Here is an 18,017-nt window from a genome sequence, read left to right on the forward strand (position 1 = left end):
TGCCTCGTATCTCTCCAGCCATGAACTCTTTGCTTCTTTTAACAGCTTTAGTTTATGCGGTCCTTTTATGGCCCTCAGGGTTCCCTGAGGCATTATACTTGGAACTTTGCTTCTTCATATTCACGTGCTTCTGTTGAGCGAAGAGTTCTGCTTCATTTTGAGTGCTACACAGACAAGACACATATGTATATAAACCAATCTTTCAAACCTTGTAACATCAATATGCTTTCTGCCTGTCTTGCTAACATTGGAATATGACTGTGTGACAACTATGTACAACCTACTGTAAGGAAAAGTCATTTCCAATGAATGGGCTCCAGGCATCCCTTTTCTATCTTACTGCTATTAACATATGATAATACGTGTCGCTACCTACTGTTATAAGATCAGAGAGTTGTGCAACTTTGGTCTCAACTTTGAGGTTCATGTTTCTTCTTTGAAGAAACTATTATTTCCTGAGTTGGCAGAGATTGCCAGAGTACGTGTCTCTACGTTCCTTCTTACGATGAAGGACTTATTCATTCCTTTGTCTCCCCTCACTAGACAATTGTACTGAATGTAAGTTCATGTACCTGATAGGCTACTGGGATTCAGTGTGGCAGAAAGTTGTTTGAATGTGTTATACAAGGTTTTCTGTGGTCACATTGGCTTTAGTTAAATTTTCCTTAACTTATAAAGTTTGCCTGCTGTGCTTGCCCTTAAAACCGGATCAAAGTTATTGTTCTTATTTACAGAGCCCTTGTTTCTCCAGGTACCACTAAAGGTCACCTTTATTTGAAAATATTCTACCTCCGCAGGCTACTCTTTCAGTTCTTATTCCATATAATGGAACTCCTTGGCTAGGAATATCAGGGAATTTATCTGCTGTTGCTCACTTCCTTTTTGGAGTGGAACAGAATGAGAATTTGACCATTGACTTCAATGGGAGCATAATTAGGCCCTTTAAACCCAAAATTATACTTTGCTTTATTTCTCATCTCTAATAAATCATCTGGATTTGGCTGCAATATAAGATGTTAGCTTTGTAAATTGCTGTGGAGTTATTTGGATTGGTAGGAAATCTTCTTTGTATCATTAAAATACTCAGTGTTACATGCCTTTTCACCTATTCCTTCATTTAGATGCATGTGAATTCCTTTATTTCTCACCTAAATTTGGATATTTTGAAATTACTAATGAACATGATGTAGAATTCAATATACAAAATTAAACTCTAACTGAATAAACCTAAAAAAACAGGAGTACTTGTGGCACCTTAGAGACTAACAAATTTATTAGAGCATAAGCTCTATTAGAGCATATATAAGCTTATGCTCTAATAAATTTGTTAGTCTCTAAGGTGCCACAAGTACTCCTGTTCTTTTTGCGGATACAGACTAACACGGCTGCTACTCTGAAACCTGAATAAACCTAATTCATTATCTTGGTCAATATAATCCTTAAACATATTATTCCTATTTATCTCTATTGGCGTACATATATCCATACCTAAAACAGCCACAAGAGAAAAATATCTGTAAGATTGCTAGAGACAAAGAACAAATTTAGGCCAAGTTCTGCCTTCAGATGTATGTGCCACCCATGCCATGTGTTTTGCTTTGTCACTGTCATTAACATATAAAGGCTCACCTAACTTTAGGGTTGACATGGGCAACCTCTGCCAGTCCACCATTTGTTTAAAAAGTGTTTGAAACGTATTTGTCTGTTACAAACACCATCTTAGATAGTTAAAAATGAAAGCGTTTTAAAACCCAATTAAGTTTCCTGGTGATGTGCTGCTTTTTCAGTCTTTTTATGCACTTCACTTGGACAAAGAAAATCGAGCTGCCAGTTTCATTTTCACTATTAGTCTATTTCACTCTCAGTTTCTCATGCACTAGCTCCACGCGGTAGTCTTTGGGCTGTAAATGCTGTCAGGACTATATTAAAAAACAATTTCCAGTGGAATTTGTTTTCTAATTTATGAACATATTTCTATTGATCTTAGGTTTATGTCAAAGTTTATTTTCACATAACCAAAATTCGGGACCAAATTTGACGTAGTGTCCCTTCAATGCTCATACAGGAATCAGTATTGCAACCTCCTACACATGCATACCACTAGATAACATTGAAATGCAACAATGTGTTTATCTGTAGACTTTTCTGCACACTCATCTTCCTGTATTCATTCATGTCAGCCTGCTAGCTCGGTATGCCTGTACCAAAATGTGATAACTCTGTGACCTCTTACGTTCACTTTGTGATAAAGCAGGCTGTGAAGAAGTTTTTTTCCCCCTCCTTCCTGTTTCTAATTTTCAGTCAGCACCTGTCACTGCAGTCTTGACTTTCACAGTTTTCTTTTGGCTCACTTTGCTTTTTTCTCAGACTTGTTCTAAGGTTTATCAGAGGAAACACTTGCACTCACAAGGATGGCCTCCACACTGTGACAGATTAATCCAAGTTGAGTGAACTTCCTTCAGACAGAGGACACTAATTATTATGAAGGCACTTAGAACACAATGAAAGCTGACATCTGACAGACTATTCTCTGCCAGCTCCACATTGTCTTACTGTCAGGCCCTGTCAGTTCCCAGCCTTAATTACATCCTGTTTACAAACATTAGGCCTGACTTCATATGAAGTCTTAACAAAGGTTGACAAAGGTCAGGGTCATGTCACAAGGATGTTATCTGTCTGTGTGCTCCTACTGATAAACTAGGAGTAGGCTCATAGCTGATTTAGGAGATAGCTTTCATAACACAAAAACGTACTACAGTCATTTGAAATATCTAATCTGTGTGTCTGTACTTTTCCCTAAGAGTCGCTGTACAGAAATGAAGACTACAGAGTTACTCAGGTTTAGCCTGAGTTGGTGGGACATTTTACAAGGGGTTCATACTCTTCAGCTACTATGATCATAAGCACCAAGAATATGTCCATGCAGCAGCTTTAAACAGGAAGCAATTGTTCTGTTCATCTGTGCTCATTTTTACCCAACCAAAAATTTTGGGGTTTAGATACATTATGAGTACAGCTGGTTGAATAATATCTGAGAACAGTTTGATTTTTTTCCCATAGTCTAATAAACTACTCAAATAATTTTTCCACTTTTTTCTTGGTTCTGCAGATGGTTCTGCACAATATACCCCAAATAAATTATTCGCATTTTTTGTCAGACAGCAAATAATTTATTCACAAATCATGTTTTCTATTGTTTGACTGCACATATTGTGGGAATTCTTTGTGTATGTGTGTGCACTTGTATAGAGGAAACTCAGTGTGAGTATATGTACCCACAGTTACCTCAATATTTAGAAATAGAAAGACAGGTGATAGAGAGAAATGATAACCAATAACAAATTGAAATGGCAGCCCTTGGTTTTGACCAATAAATTCCCATGAGAAAATTTTTAAAAATTGTGTTTCTCCTACAGTCTACTGCAAAAGAAGAAACTAGAACAGCTACCATTAAAAATTCAGTATGTTGTAGTGTCTCCTTTCTCTTAAGGTATAACTGTGGTAACTGTGTCATAGCAGTTGCCAAATATTGACTTTTATAATGGCTTCTACTTTATATTTCTGTTTCTGTGGTATTCTACTACTGGTAGCCAGAAACCCCCACATCTGGTAGCTGAGTTCAATGCATGTCACCATAGCTAGGAATCAAACCTGGACCTTCATAGTTTGAATATGACATCTCTATGAGGTAAGCTAAAGGATATCTTTCCATGAGCCCAAGAGAAGAGGGGCTATGACAAGATTGTGTCACCTCAAATCTCCTCTTTCTGCAACTCTATATGGGGTCTGACTCTGGTCCCACTGAGAGCCAATAACAAAATCCCTAATGGGTGGAATCCTGGATGTGCTAAATTCAACGGCAACATTTCTGTTGACTTCCATGCAGACAGGACTTCAACCTCTGGCTTCAGTGAGAACAGGAACATACCATAAAGTTTGAAGATAACAGACAGTCCCTCATTCTCCATTACAATTTAGGTGTTTGATTAAAGAAAAATTGTAGAAACTATGAGAGAGGACTATTTCTCATTTGCTTCACAAGTGATATCAATCATAGGTACAACTCACTTTCCCCTCTGAAATAGGTTATAGGCAGTGGCTGAAGACTATAGAAGTTCAAAACTATTTTCACAATGGTTCTACAAAAAGTCTGTAACACCACACTTTACTAATCCAAACAAGAAAAGAAGGAGAGGAGATGACTCTTGACAATACCTTGGCAGGATGCCTGGCATATATTTGGCATTTTGGGGGTGTACAAAAGTTCAAGGTGCTTAAATGAAATCTGAAATTTTAAAACTCACTGCCCAAACTTATAAATACTCGTGGCCAGTCCTGAACTTTCATTTTGCATGCCCTGAGCTTTGCTGTACTACACCACAGAACATAGACCACCTATAGATGCAAAACCAATGCATCTGCCTACGTCCCCACACATACTTCAATCTTCAATGAGAAGTCAGCAGATAACAAGAAAACAAGGCGCCCATTCAAGCTAACTTATTCAGTAAAATAAGGAAGATGCAGAACACCTAAAAGTCTTCTGATATTTTCAAACTTGGAGCTAACATTTTAAAAATGGCTGAATACGTGAAAAAAGTGAAAAAAGGCACTTACATCCATAGTTAGGCACCAATACAAGTGACCTGTTTTTCAGAAGTACTGAGCAGCCAGCAGGTTCCATGGACTCTGACTTCCAGCAGGATTTATCCATTACCAGCTGACATGATGTTTAACTACACTATCTGTCAAGTTCTGTTTGACATTGTGTTAGTTAAAATGACTCCTCAACTCAACCCAATTTTCAAATGAAAACAAGCCAAGTGAGAACTTCAAACACTATGCACCTTTGAAAATCATGGCACTTATTTCGGTGCCTTTATATAGAGATAGGTGCCTAATTTGATGCTGTCAAATTTGAAAACTTTAGCATTGGGACCAGATTTTTAAAGGTAAAAATACAGATAAGTACAGAATGGGATTTTCGAAAGTGTGAAGCACCTAAATATCTTTAAAAATATGATCCTTAGGACACCCTTGCTAACTGTCCTTATTGAGGACAGTTAGTCCTTAGCATCTAGCAAAAAAAAAAAAAAAAAAAAAAAAAAAAGCTCGTTTTCCACAGTATCCCTCCTAAAAGCTCACATAGGCCAATGTATGTCCATAGAATTAAGAAGGTATGTCTCCTGCTTCTCTCCAAATTCATTCATCCAAATTCAGTGTTGTCTATTTTGACCACATGAAAATCAGACCCTAGGGAAATTGTGCTGACAGACCTTTCCCACAGGCCTATCCACCAAACTAAGGCCCATCAGAACAGATCAGGTGCCAGAGAGTAAACAAGCAGATACTAAATAACTATTGCCCATTGGCTGACAACTTCCAAGCATGAGTAGAATCACCTACTTAGGGTTTTATGTGGGTATTTCAAGTGGTATCTCTCCATTTGTTGTTGGTGAGGGCTATAGTTATATTTGCAGTGAATAATAAACACTGAACTGGTTCCTGATTGAGGCACTGTGTGGAATTTGTATTAACTTGGAATAAATAGATGACTTCAGTTTAAAGATTACAGGCTGTTTTATAAAGCCTACATATGATGTATTAGATTATGTTAGTGTTTCCTATAGCACCCATCACCACAGTATGTAAGTGCCTTAGTCCCTACATTTAAAACTGTATTTAGATTTTCATGACAAGCATCACTGTTGTGTATAAATAATACTGTACATCTTTCTGAATCTTACTATACATACTCTTAGATTAATACCCTCCTAATGCATTCATTTGAAATTTAATAATAGCACCTTCAGTGTACACAAAGCACTGAAAATCAGTTGCAAAGCACACCCTTAACTCTGACCTTCATGATGGGGTGTACAAACCCCATATTGGGCTTGAAGGGGTTAAAGGACAATACTTGGCCCAGAAAGCCCCTGCCCCTCCAGGCCTGCAGAGTATGCACCAACTGCAGATGAAATTTTAAAGGGAGCAGTTCAGCTCAGAAGAGGGAGGAAGACGGATCTTCCTGCAGGGCTCCTGGACAAGGGTGCCAAGAAAGCCTCCCCATGAGGAATAAGACTGCATGCTGAAGCCCAATTAGGGCTGAAGGTTTAGCCCTTTCTTTTTTCTTTTGTTACCTTATATTGGACTCAGAACCATGGGGACAGACATATGGCAGGAAGTGACCCAGGGAGGGTAACTCAGAGGGCACTGCCGGACATTCTTAACCCTCATAGGGCCCTGGGTCAGAGCCCAATGGAGTGGGAAAGTCCAAGCTCCCCTAGACTCCAATCTCACTCCCACTCTGATAAGAAGAGAGCAAGTTCATTGCAGCCCCGATGTGAAGTTAAGCCCATCCTCAGGCAGGGATGCTGGAATTTTTATAGTGGGGGGTGCTGAGAGCCATTGAACCAAACAGTAAGCCCTGTATATAATGGAAACCACTTCAAGCCAGAAGGTGCTCAAGCACCACTAGTTCCAGCACCTATCCCTCGGGTGAGGAACTGGATTGAAAGGCCTTCCAGCTGAAAGACTACTTACTGGGTGTGCTACCCACTAGACCACCGGGCCCTCCAAGAGCTCTATTACACCTTCCAACACTAGTTACTTAATGACTTAGGCCCCCATTCAGCAAAGCACTTAAAGATCTGTTTAAAGTTAAGCATGTGCTAAAGAGCTTTCTTAAATTGGGGCCTTAATCACCATTATAATCCTAAAATTACAATCTCTGCAACTCCACATACCATCCACGATACACAGAAGGAATAAAGCTGATTACATATTAATTATTTATTGTCTCAAAAACGTAAATGTCTACTATATAATAACATTACAGCTTCCAGGAAAAAAAATCACATTGCAAACAAAACTTGCTCTTCTGCATCGGTGTAAATGCAGAGTAACTCAGTTGAAGTCAATGAAATTAATCCACACTTCACCAGTGTAAGTGAAAGCAGAATTTAGCTTTATTACACCACTGTTCTTTCCTTTTTCCTTCAGTCTGCCTTACATTTTATAGACATCCTCATCGCAGCCAAAGGAAGGGTGCTCCATTTTAAACGCCCCAGCAACAGTGACAGACAGCTACAGCCTTCATATATTTTCTTTCACAACTAAACAAAATGGAGCAGTTCACTCAATGGGAAATCAGGGAACTATCTTAAAAGAAGAATACAGGAATGTTTGTCTAACTATAAAAACAGTCACTGTTTTGCCGGACCCATTTGCTTTAACATGTTCCTTTAAAAAATAAATATTTTAAGTGATCAGTTTTTGACTATTTTCATTGCAGGGTGCTTTTTCCCCCCCATAATGCTACCACTGTGCACTCAGGGCCAATTCATTTCTTTATGGTGCCCATTCTTCTGAGCAACATTTCTAAAGAACTCCAAAGAACTACAGTTTTTATGGCCATAGACGTCACTTCAATAGTCACATGATGAACATATGTAGGGCTTCGAAGGGTTAATCCTAGAGCTGGTCAGAACATTTTCAACAAAATGTATTTTCATTGATGCTATTTCTTCAAAGCCAGAGACATTGCACGGAAACATATCAATTTCAAGAAAGTTTTCAATGGAAAGGTTTCTGAGGTCTGGGCTCTCTGGTCACTTATGACCAGAGATAGGGACCCAAATTGAAAACCTGACATTTTCTATCCAAAAATGGATGTTTCAACAAAATTCTGTTTCATGAAAACGTTCAAAGGTTTTGCTTTCATTCCAGTGTGGGACCAGAAACAAATGTCAAAACCACAAAAATCACAAAACAGCATTGTCATCCTCTGGCCAGCTCTAATTAATCCCTTTTTAATCAAAAAAGCAGACACGGTGACATGACAATTGCTTGGCTAATCATGCTAGCGTTGCATAAAATTTAAAGAATGTATCTTTGAATCACAAAATGGACCAAAGTATGGGGCCTATTCTCCCACTGGAGGATACTGGTAGCTCTCAATGATATTTTGTGTAACATCTTAATTAGGGTCCACCGCTGATGGTGAAGTATAGGCTTCTGACATTTTCGCATCTTTGCTTGCAAGTCTTTGAGAACTGAACTTCAAATAGGCATCAGTAAGTTATATACTGGAACCTCTCTAGCCCCATTGTCCTTCAACCATGATCCATTGTTCCATTTTTCTAAGCACTCCAAGACTCCTTCCTTTTGTTCGGCTGCCCCAAAGCAAGAGCTCAGACCCAAGAGCATACAAAATAGATCAAAAGAGACAAAGCAACTCTTGCACAACCAAGGTGAAGAAAGCATTAACTCACCCTCACTGAAGCATGTGGCATAAATCTTGGCCCTCTCAAAGATGGGAGTGGTTTGTGGCCTCATGGAGGAGGTGGAAGGCTTTGCCTACAAACTCCATGGATTGTGAATATCTACAGGGGATGTAGAGTGCATCCCTGCAGACCCTGGGTCATTCACCAAGAGGGTCTGCCCCTCTGTTCTTCTCTTGGGTCCCCCTTCCCTCATCCACTATGCTTTTTTTAGGAGCCAATCCCCCATTGGCTACTCCCCTGTTGCTGCACACTAGCCTCTTCTGGTTGGTTGTTTTTTTAAAGGAAACACTAAATGACAAGTGTTGCAGGGAACATAATGTAGCACTTCCCATTCATTTTTCATTCCATGTGTTCAATCTACCTGTGTATCACACTAAAGAAATGAGCTCAGATCCCAAATGCAACCACTGGGTGGTAGTTTCTCAATTATATTTATTTGTCATCAGTATTTATGTTTGCCAAGTTGAATAGCTCCAGAAATGAAGCCCTCTGCTTATTCACAAGCCAGGGAGTGGAGTCTTCAAGCAGAAAAAATATGGATTTTCCCTTCCAACTCTCTGTCTGACTCCAGCGAGGAGGTCCCTGCAAAGGATTCCATCTTTCTGTGAAATTCCTTTTGATATATGTCTCCATAATATAGAGAGACTAGTATCCAGTTGTCTACCCCCTCCTTCATCAAAGCCCACACTCCCTTTTTTCCATTCCCTCCCTCCATCCTCCCTAATTGCATGCCCATCTGAAAACATCACTTTGTCTTCCCACATCACAATGTCATCTCCTAGCTCCAGGAGGACACTGATCTATCAGCAGGGATGGTGTCTCAGTCAAATGGGGATGCTGTGTTTACACAGGATGGAAAGGAAGGAAGTTCTGGATGAAAAAGCTAGCTTCATTCAGAAGGAATATTGTATTCATGAACTGGGCTTGAAATATTGAAATCATAAACGACTCAGAGGTACAGTATTTTGCAGAGGACATGATAACATAGCAGAAATGCAGCCCTGAAAATTATCACTGAAGGATGACATTGGAGATAAGGACGTACAATATTACAGGACTGTGTTAGCATAGTAGAAAATCGATTCAAGCAGACAAGCGAAATTTATTTACTTTATTGATTTTAAATTTTACATGAACTGCAATATAAGTAAATCTTTCATGGTAATTCTAAATCTTGAAACATATTGTAAATAACAAAAAAAATGTCCAGTGTTCAGAACAATCATTTCTCTGTACTGAGAGTGCATTATTCTTAAAGCCCAGGACAAAATTTTTGTAATGAATGTCTTAAATCTACCTTAGCAGTCACTGCTGATATTTTCTTTAAAGTAAGAACCTGCATTTGGCGTTTCCAGTGATTCAAGGTAACACAGTTCTTTAAGATAAAAATAAGTAATTAAATTGATCCGATTGTATTACCAGAATGCAGCATAGGCTGCATGAACAAGTGGTTCATTGTATAAATAGCCGGATTTTTATCAATGTGGGCAAACTTTAATGCAGAATAATAAATGAGTGTGCTGCAAATATTGAAATGATATGCAACTCCATGGATATGACAGTAAGCATGATAGTTCACTAGGAACAGTGGTACCATCACTGGATGTCAAGGAGAAACTGGTGATGGGAAAAAATGTTGGTCCAAATCCTTCTTGCCTTATTCCCAGTCAGGTCAACTGAATAATCTGCATTAAGTCATCATCCTATTGCTGAGGAGGCGAGATTTCACTTTGGGGTATCCATTTATATAAATCAGTGGTTTTCAACCATGGGTACACATACCTCTGGGGGTACTCAGATGTCTTCTCATCTAGATATCTGCCTAGTTTTACAACAGGCTACATAAAGAGCACTAGCAAAGTCAGTACAAACTAAAATTTCATACAGACAATGACTTGTTTATACTGCTTTATATACTATACACTGAAATATAAGTACAATATTTATATTCCAATTGATTTATTTTATAATTATATGATAAAAATGAGAAAGTAAGCGATTTTTCAGTAATAGTGTGCTGTGACACTTTTGTATTTGTATGTCTGATTTTGTAAGCAAGTAGTTTTTAAGTGAGGTGTAACTGGGGGTACACAAGACAAGTCAGATTCCTGAAAGGCGTACAGTAGTCTGGAAAGGTTGAGAGCCACTAATATAAATTACCAGAATTCACCCTTATAGCTGTTTACAACTTTCCAGAAATCGTTAAAGATCTGACAGTGTTATCACTTTCAACAACTAAATAAATGTCTAGCTGACTTAACGCAAGGGCCCAACCTTAATGCTATTGAAGCCAGTGGCAAAATTCCCAGTGAGCTCAGTGGGGCCAGGATCATATCCCAAAGGATAAACATGAAAAAGTCACAACACTGGTGAAGAATTTACTCTTCTCATTGATGTTCAGCCTGACACGACAGGAAATATTTTGACATTCATAGCTTTGAACAACAAATCTGTCCACAGAATCATAATCTACAAGCCGAATTCAGAGGTGATACAAATGATGGTGGAAACTTGCACACTAGTAAATATGCCTAGAGAATGAAAGTGACACACAAGGGGTAAAAGGTGGGGCTGTAGCCAAAAGGGCCACCAACAGGCAAGTGTAAGATAATCAGGCTTCCGCCCACCCCCTAACTCTCATCATCTAGGGCCCCCTGCCAACAGCTCCTCTGACCCTGCAGTGGTTTCTCGTGTCTCAGCCCTCCAGCCAGTCACACAGTAGTCCTACCCCTTCTGGGGTAATAGAAAATCTAGCAAAAACGAGTGTCTGATCCCTTCATTCAGTTTGCCACCTTCAGTTCTGGGCCCAGTGGTTATTACATCTTTGCTCAAGGTTTCTAGTAGCCCACGTCCCCTCCCAGGGGCTTCTCGCCACCTTGGCAGTGGTTGGCAGGACAACTTAGGCCCACCCTGTACACTGGGTGCCAGTCCAGGGACCCTAGCATAGGCAGTCAGGGTTCACTCCACTAGATGATTTGCTGCCATGTCTCTAGACTTCTTCCTACCAAGACTTTTCCTGGGCTTTCTCCTCACCCTGCAAGAGCTTTCCTGTTCCCTACCAGTCTCTCTTCACTCCCTGCGGTATCAGGAGAGTGACTGCAGAATTTCCCCCTGCAGTCCTGTTCTGCTTCAAACTTCCACCACCCAACCCCTCCCCAACTGGGTTTCTTCATTAGTTAGGCCTGGTCCAGCCTCCAGGTGCAACCAGGCTGGTTAACTGGCTTCACAGGCCCACGTTAACCCTTCCACCATCTGTGTGGAGTAGATACCCCATCACAGGAATATTGTGAAAATACAGCAGCAATACTTTTTCCAAGACATACAAGAATTATTGTGAGTAGAGAGAATCCCCTAACCCTTCAATATCAGAAAAATACACCAATGTTGACTATCATTATTATTATTCATTATTTGTATTATTGCCGCTTGAAGGGAGCCCCAGTCCAGGATCAGGATTCCATTCCATTAAGCGCTGTACAGACACAGAACAAGACAGTCCCTGCCCCAAAGTCAACCTGTGAAGTTTTGTGGGTTTTTTTAAACTGATCCATGTTCCCTCTACTTTTTGATTTCATTATGTTAGATGCTATTAATCTGGACATAGGATTTCAACAGTGAAAAGATGGAATTTGTCATCAACAAAAGGAAAACGTTATTTTTAAAGGCATGAAAGATTAATGTTTCACCACGGACTACTTAAACCCTACACAGCAACAGCACTATAATATTAATCCAACTTTGATGGGTTTTGCATAAGGCTCATAATTAAACATTTTCTTTGCAATGCTTTATAGAATCCCCATCTGTTTTTAATGGCATGATTTTGATGTTTTTCTTACTAATTCTGGCAGCATGTTCTTGAAGCTTCAAGCTTTATTCTTTGTTCCTAATGTCTTCTTCTACAGTGGTTGTATTGTGCCAAAGCTGAATGAAGGTTTTGGAAACCTATAGTTATGATGTGTATTGCTTTCTTTCCTTGCATTCCAGGGAGGCACAAGGCGGTCTGGACTTTCAGTTTGCATGTGTGATGTTATTAGCACTTATGGCAGCTTTAGGCTGTTTGGGTGGGTCTGCAAAAAAGGTATTTACCACCCTGCACATATAAGCAATTCCTGACAGCTATGATCATGCCACTAAAAACAAGGCTGGGGTGAGGATTTGGGGGAGGGAAGTTAGCAAGAGGATTATCTGGGGCACTGTAACAAATTGACAATAAACACCGAAGCTGCCAATATAATTTTTAAAGTCATTTTCCTGAACAGAATTCCACTCTAAATAATCAAAAATGCCTCCCACTACACTCAAATGTATGTTTTTCAGAAGCAGTTAAAGGAAACATCAGTTCCTTCTAGTATTTGGCTGAGCAGTTGATAGGCTGTGACTACTATTTATTCCATTGTTCATAATTGTCTCCCTATTCCCTTGTGCTCTCTCTGTCTGTCATATCTACCAGTTATCTCTCTTCTTAAACTTGGATTGTGAGCTCTTTGGGGCATGGACTGTCTCTTCGTTGTATCTTTGGACAGCACCTAGCACAATGGGACCTTGGCTTCTAGGTGTTACCACAATCCAGTTAACGATTTGTTATACATGGATGATCTGAAACTATATGGACAGTCACAAAAGGAGATACAGCGATTGATGACACCTGTAAAAAAGTCTGGTGAAGGTATAGTTATGAGTTGGTTTGGCTAAATAAGCATCAGCATTTTAAAGAGGGGTGACTTCGTACAATCAGAAGGCACACATGTGAAAGGTACTACCCAAGATCTCTCTCAGCATGGCTTCTAATTATTCTGGAGTCAGGGAACTGTCAGAGTTACAATATAAGCAAACCAAAGAAGAAGTGAGGAAAGAATATTACACCAGAATAAGAACTACTCTAAGGACCAAACTCAACTTGAAGAATCTCACCCGAGCCATTAATATGTGGGTGATATCAGGAGTACAGTTTGCTGTGGAGTGATCAAGTAGAATCAATAGGAAAAGAAAGAGTTTGACACTGAAACAAGAAATCGCCTGGTAATGCACAGAGTAAGGAATATCAATCAAGACATGGACCGCATTTACATCTGACAATATGATGGAGGAAAAGACTTGCTATCTGTGGAGGAAGCAGTTGACAATGAAGAACATAACATCAGAATATATGAGGAGTCAGCCAGAGTAAAAGATCATCTGGTTGTGATAACAAGCAAGGGCCAACATGCATCCCAGCCCAAGAAAGCATAAAAGAAAGGAGAAAGCAAATCACCAAAGAAAGACTTGAAAGATTTATACAGAAATCAATGCACAGACAGTGGTGGAGAGAGATCAAACCCACTGGCGACTGAAGCTTAACAAACTCATGGCTTGTAGAAGGATACTTCAAAAGAGAGATGGAGAGCCTCATTATGAGTGCACGAGAGCAGTTCTTAAGGATTAATTATGTTAGAAACAAAACTGACCAATAGAATTGCTCCCTGAACAGCAGAATGTGTTCCCAAAGGGAAGAAGTGGTGGAATATATGCTAAGCACCTGCAGGAGCCTGGCTGGGAGAGAATATATGAACAGGCACAAAGAGTTCACCAAGTGTCTGCATTGGAACCTCTGTGGCAAGTATGGATTTAAACTAACCATGTGGTACTACAACCACTGAATTGAAAGCTCTGTAGAGGCTAAGATTTTATGGGATCTGGTAGTTGTCACAGATGGAATGGTGAAGGCAAAGAGACCGGACACAGTTGTTGTAGAAAAGAAGACAAACAAGACCATGTTAATTGATATTGCCATACCAGCAGACAGAAACGTAAAAAAAAAGAAACAAGAGAAGATAGCCAAGTATGAAGAACTCTGCTACGAAGTAGAACGATTATGGTAAACTGGAACAAAGATGATCCCAGTGATTATTAGCCTCCATAACAGCATGAATGAGCAGCTCCGGAATAGAAGTGCAAGACATCATAATCAGTGACCTCCAGAAGAAAGCACTTGTGAGCACTGCAAGAATTTTAAGGAAAATCAAAGGAGAACAAGAGCATTTGAGCACCTAGAACGCAAGAATGGAGGGTTTAACAATACTCCTCACTACCCAAACCTACAGACTCATTTCGTGCTCAGGATTCATTAGTGACTCATGGGGATAAATTTTAGACAGTAGCTTTCCCCTTTTCTATGCTTAAAGATCTTTATGTTGTGAAAGCTATTTGCTTAAAGAAAAAATCTTGAGGGATAATAATAAATCTATTTGCTACAGAAACTGAAATAATTATTATAGAAATCATACTCACTCACACACACAGAGGAAGTTTGGTCTACAACCCTTCACCTTCAGCTACAAAACCAGTTTTTTAACACTTGAGATGAAGGTGAATTCCTTTAACTGGAGCAATGGGTCCCATATCCTCTGTGTGGGTCTTGCCAATGGAGGGCAACATCACTCCCTCATACACACAAAGCCAATATAGGGCTGGCTGAAAAATTTCCACCAAAACTGTTTCTTGATTAAAATCTGGGTTGTTTACTAAAAAAATAATTTCAGGAAAAGTGTCTGCTTTCCATGGAAAATACTGATTTTTTTGGCAATATTGGGGCCAAAAATCCAAATATTTTGGTCGCTTTTTAGTTTGGGGCCAAAATGTTTTGATATTTGAATTCCTGCTGAAAAAACTGAAATTTTCTATGGAAATTTTAGATGAAAATGATTCCCCCCATCAAAATTTTCTCAGGAAAAATTTTTTAACCACCTCCAGCCAGTACCATGTGTTAGAGAACCTCCAAAGTGAACTCGTTCATTTTGTATTAAAAGTGTGTCTAATGATCTGGTGCCCCCCAATTCGACAATATATTAAAATCTCTTTAGACTGAGAAAGGGACTTGGGAGTCCTTGCTCCCAGTCTTGTGCTCAGACCAATAGGCCACACATTTCTCTCCCATGTGTCTGGATATTGCTCTAATTTTGGCTTTGAATCTTTAGTAGCTTTCAAGTGCTCTAAATATATTATAATGGTCATCTGGTCCCAGGACAGACAGATGTGAACCACAAAATTGAAATGTTTCATCTTTTGGTGCCTTTCATTATGTTCCATGCTGCGATTCAAGTTTGCTGAAGGATCAGAATCACTTCAATTTCAAGCAATATAAATGGAGTGATCAAAAACATTTAATTATTCAGGGTCAGCAAATCTTAAGAAACTAATAGAAACAGACAGAACTAACCCTTCCTACCACGCTCATTTTCATTAATTCTTATAAAACAGAGAACTGTTTAATTACCAGAAAACAGCCCATCACAGAACAGAATCAGCAAACTTCTCAATACTGTTTCCCAATGTCTATTCAAATTTGGTACTAAAGCATAATTTTAAAATATTTCATATTGACAAATAACTCATTACCTAATCATATGCCTCCTTTAGATTGACTATTTGAAAGCAGATTCAGGTTTCCAAAATACACCGTAAAAAAAGGACTTTCATGTACTTTGATATTTGTTACCCTGAAATAGGAGGTTGTGAGCAGTTAGAATGGAAATAGTAACACAAACTGTTTCCTTACACTATTTCCCCGTTTAATTTCATGTTATTTACATATGTGCAAATGACAGCTGTGCAAATAACTGATTTTTCAGGTTCATGGCAGTTCAGAATAATTTTTTAGAAACTAGTTTTGGGTCAACCTGAATGGAAAAATTTTCAAAATTTTTGGTGACCCAAGAAGTAAAAAAACAACCAAAAATATTGTTTAACATTGAACAAAATGTTTTTGTTTGACCCAAAACAAAAACATTTTGTTTTAATTTTGAGCTTTTAAAAAAAATAAAGGACGTTACTAAATGAAAAGTCATTTTTGAATTAAAAAGTATTTCATTTTGAAAATATTTTAATGAAAAGTTTCAATTTTTTCAGGTTTAACTTTTTTATTTTTTTCACTAAAACAATTCATCAAATTTGACATAAATTCACAAAATATTTCAATGGAACCAAATCTACGTTTTTCATCCAAAAAAGTTTTGGCTGAAAAATTTCACCCAGCCCTACTCCAAATGGCGAACTCGAGTGTGGAAACCATAATGGCGTTTAAGAGCATCACACAGTTAAGCTTTGATCAAGGATTGCAAGGAATTGTTTTTGACTTTTGAATATATCACACAAGGGTGACGTAAATGACATCAGCCACCCTCGCACATATAACATGGTACAAGTTCACCAACCAACTATCCAGAAAAAGAAAAGAAAAGAAGCACAGGACAGATTCTGCTCTCAGATACAGTCATTTTACTCCAGTGTCTCTTCATTAACTTCAGCATAATTACTCCTGATTTATGCCAGTGTAAGTAAGAGCAGAATCAGGGCATATGTTTTAATCAGCACCGTTTGATCCAATGGTGGAAGAGTGTCAGAATTTGTCAAAGTATTTTCAATGCCAGCAAGTTAAAATTTGACAAAGAATGTGGCAGTGATATTTTGGGGGTAAGGTCACAAGGGATGCAGACCCATCAGGACTGGAGGGGAGCTTACTGAGTACAGATTTTAATTATTCAGGAATCACTCTGATGCCTGTTTTGCCATATCTGTTACCCAGCAGATAACTAAGTTACTTACAAGACAAGAGAATGATCCAGAAAGCAGAAATTCTAACCAGGACTCATACTGGATCTACTTACTGGCAGAAAGGAAACAACTGAGAATGTGAGAATAGCAGCAAGATTTGGAACCAATAACCATAATCTAGCCACATCCATCTATACAACCATTCATAATTACATTCATCCATCTATAGCTATAGTTACACATATATGGGACCACTGGGAGGTTTAATAAGATGACATGGGCTATGTTTTTTTCCAGTATGCTGATGATTTCCAGCTCTCTGTCTCAATTTCATGTGATGATGATTTGTTTACATTTGTTATTTGCAAACAGAATAAAGTCCCAACCAATAATTATATATATCATACACACACACACACGCACGCATGCACACAGTGCTTTAAAAGGGCCAATTTCACAAAGCTGAAAACAATTATAAGTCAAATCAGATGGGAGAATTAATTTAAACAACAAAATTTGAATGATAATTGGGAACTATTTAAGAGCGTTTTACTTGATGACCAAAAAAGCCACACTCCCACAATTGAGAGAGAAGGCTGCACCGGTTAAAAAAACAACTTGGCTTAGAGGGGAGGTGAAAGCAGCTGTAAATAAACAAAACAAAAAAAAAATACATGCCAACATGGATGGGAAGAAGAGGAAGCTAATAGCAATGAATATAAAATAGACACTAAGAATTGTAGAGAATTGATAAGGGGAGCAAAAGGACACCATGAGTACTCTATGGCCACAAGAATCCAGGACAATATGAAGGAGGGGGTTTTTTGAGTGTATTAGGAACAAAAAGAAATCCTGGCAATGGTATTGATCTATTACTAGATAAAAATAGTTGAATTAACAGTAACGATGCAGAAAAGACAGAAGTGTTCAATAAATATTTCTGTTCTGTATTTGGGAAAAAGTCAGAGGATTTATTTATATCATAGGATGACCATGAAATACTTTCCATTCCAACTGTAATTCAGGATGACATTAAACAGTATCTTCTAAAGTTAGACATTTTTAAATCAGCATCCAAGAGTTTTAAAAGAACTGGTCAAGGTGTTCGCTGGACAGTTAATGTTGATTTTCAATAAGTCTTGGAACAGCGAAGAAGTTTATAGAAGAAAGCTAATGTTGTTCCAGTATTTTAAATGGGGG

General features: G+C 38.6%; 1 protein-coding gene across 4 annotated transcripts in view; it reads right to left on the reverse strand.

The window, feature by feature from the left end:
* The window catches only part of MECOM (MDS1 and EVI1 complex locus), a 467,885-nt gene that overhangs the window by 360,546 nt on the left and 89,322 nt on the right, over window positions 1–18,017 (reverse strand). The window lies entirely within an intron of this gene.

The sequence above is a fragment of the Malaclemys terrapin genome, chromosome 9 (genome assembly GCF_027887155.1).
Source record: "Malaclemys terrapin pileata isolate rMalTer1 chromosome 9, rMalTer1.hap1, whole genome shotgun sequence".
Lineage (NCBI taxonomy): Eukaryota > Metazoa > Chordata > Testudines > Emydidae > Malaclemys > Malaclemys terrapin.